Below are 3057 nucleotides of genomic sequence, written 5' to 3' on the forward strand. Positions count from 1 at the left end.
GGCCTGCTGGAGTAGCTCCTATTTGCTTAACATCTGAGTATGTCAACAATTACGCAGCAGCAACGCTCCTGTACAGCATCTATGATCCCCACTTTTCTCCGAGCTACTTTGAGTCAGGATCAAAGACAGTAAAACCTTATTAACATAGGAAAGGAGAGCTGAGTCACTTCCACCCCTGGCTCCCAGCAAGAATCATTACCAAGCCTAAGGGTGAGAAAGTGGCAGCCTTGTTTTATGTGGGTCGATTGGCTACAATCGCGTCGTTAACAACTTTTGAAGAAGAAAATTATATGGCTCACACATACAAGAACAAATAAAACGGGGAGGTTACCTCATGAAGGATGAGTAACTCCAGCAGTATGCCCAGGTCCTCCAATTCAGGGGGGCAGAGCAGTCACCCACACTTCCTGCTGTCTAGGAGATTAGGAGAGGTCTAGAGGAGTTAGGTGTCCACAGCTTTGGGGTCTTCCAGGGCCTCCCTCTCCCTCTCATCCTTGAGTTTGATTCATTAAGGCCAAAGGGATGAACATAAACAGATTTTATAACCTTAAATGGCAAATCACACCTTTTGAATCATGCCCTCACTTACACTCGGATGTTTCTTTTCCTGGTTGATCTGTTTCGTATTCAAGTCTTTTGGGGGCCTTTGAAGGGTTCCTGAGGGCATAAGAACAGGTTGCTTAGGGGTATAATGGCCAGAGGACAGTATTTTCTAAAGGCCTCTGGGGAGTGAGAGCTATCCTCACCAACGTGGACAGCAGTTGAGATCTCTTCTCTGTGGGGCTGTAGGCGTTAACGTCATTCATGCTAGGAGTTTGCACAGCTCTGATGGTCATGGGGGTGATAACTAACATGAATTAAAATGTAGAATGCCCTGGGCCCTAATTTAGAGGGCCAACACATAGGATCTCCTTTAACCTCACAATCGCCATGTAAACATGTCACTTTCAGTGGGGAAGAAGCTGAAAAACTCATTTCCAGAATGGAATGAAACAGAAACCTCCTAAGAGGTCCCACAAAGCTATCACACTGAGTTCATTTGACCATAGTGGCTCTGCCCTTGGGATCCAGAGAGGATCTGCCATCAAATTTTATTCTGGCTTGTGGCACTTACCACCCCTCCATGCCACTAATCTTTATACAAAGCTGCCACCATCTTTCACCTCAGCCACAAGCGACCACGAATACCACTGAGTGTTTCCTGATGCCAACCACTGTTTAAACCACTCCACAGGGCAAAACGGAGAGCCAGGAATCATAGCGGGATCCAAGTGTCACTGAGCTCTCTAGAGTTATGCAATATGGCAACCCTTCTGTTGTACCTCTGTTCGCAAAGCAGTAGTTTACCTTGCCCGGCAATGGTAGAGGCATGCTTCAAACCTGGCAGTTACCCCACAACCTTAAGCACTCTTAACCCTTTTATCAGATCACACTGATTGACACTCCACACTCCACACTCTGGTCCTCCCCTAATCTTCAGTCGTCAATGATCCCTTTTATATAGCATGACTCAAAGCCCTCCAATAGCTTTCCATTAACCCCAGCACTCTGGAAGACCCCAGGAGGCCCCATGTGATCCAGCCATCCTGACCCTTTTTGGTTTCCTGAGATCTTGCCGAGTGAGTCTGTCACCCCAGGATCTTTGAACATGCTATCTCCTCTGCATCTGCCCTATATTTGCCCTGGATCCTTCCTGAGTCCATTCCTCGCCTCATTAAAGACTGTCAAAATGTCACCTTTGTGATCTTTCCATGTAAAATAAGCCTTGACTCTCACCTTCATTCCTTTGTTCTCCCTTGTTGAACTCCAAAATAGAATTTCTACTCATTAATGTCTTGGTGTGCAGACCCTTGGTGTGATGGTTTATATATGCTTGGGCCAGGGAGTGGCACTATTAGGAGGTGTGGCCTTGTTGGAGTAGGTGTGTCACTTTGGGTGTGGGCTTTAAGACCCTCATTCTAGCTGCCCGGAAGCCAGTATTCTGCTAGTAGCCTTCAGATGAAGATGTAGAAATCTCAGCTCCTCCTGCACCATGCCTGCCTGGATGCTGTCATGTTCCCACCTTGATGATAATGAACTGAACCTCTGAACCTGTAAGCCAGCTCCAATTAAATGTTGTTCTTATAAGAGTTGCCTTGGTCATGGTGTCTGTTCACAGCAGGAAAACCCAAACTAAGACCCTTGGATACAACCTAGGACGTTTCCAACCTTGTCACTAGGCTTCCAGGGCTAGAAGAGCTCTCTGCCTGTCATGCGGTGGGAGGTGAGTTGAGTAAATGAAGGTGCACCTGCCTGGCCTCCACACTTGGTCAGATCTCAGGACAATGTGAGGAAAGGAGAATGAGGAAATCCAGGAGAGGAGAAGAAAGTCGCTATTCTTATTTCTGCATTTATTTGGTGACATGGACTATGAGGCACATGGCACATACTTTCTCCTTCCGTTCCCACATCCTGTGAAGCTGGTAATGACCCTCAGAGAGGAAACCGTGAGCTTGGTGGGTGGAACCCATCTGTATCAATTCCTGACCTGTTCTTGGTCACAGCGAAGGGGTTCTTATCAAAAATAAATTGCTTATTGCCATGCGGCCCAAACCACTTATGATTCAGCGGTGTTATCTTATAGACTATTTAATTTGTGTTGCTTTCTACTATATCCCCAAGATAAAAGGCTTACTCCTACGCCCATCATTTCCTCTACTCGGCCTTTAAAATCTCCCAAGTGCATTTCCATCATTTGCGGAACCCATGTGGCTTTCTTCTATAAATGGCTGGGTCAGTTTTGCAGGGAAAGGATCCTGAGTTTCTCTAAAGATATTTTTTTTTCTAAAACACCTTTAGAAACCAAGATATCATTATGTAAAGCAACAAACCACATGGCAGCCGCCTGATCGTTCAATCCCATGCTGAAGCAGCAGCCTGCTACAAAGACTTAAAACCTTCATTTTGTACCAATAAAAATTCCCAGGGTCCTTTTCAATTTTTTTTTTTAATTTTCATGTTTTTATTATGAGAATGCTGAACACCAGCCTCTGAAACAATTTAGTTTTATGCTTCACT

Source organism: Mastomys coucha, unplaced genomic scaffold (assembly GCF_008632895.1).
Source record: "Mastomys coucha isolate ucsf_1 unplaced genomic scaffold, UCSF_Mcou_1 pScaffold16, whole genome shotgun sequence".
In the NCBI taxonomy this organism is placed as follows: domain Eukaryota; kingdom Metazoa; phylum Chordata; class Mammalia; order Rodentia; family Muridae; genus Mastomys; species Mastomys coucha.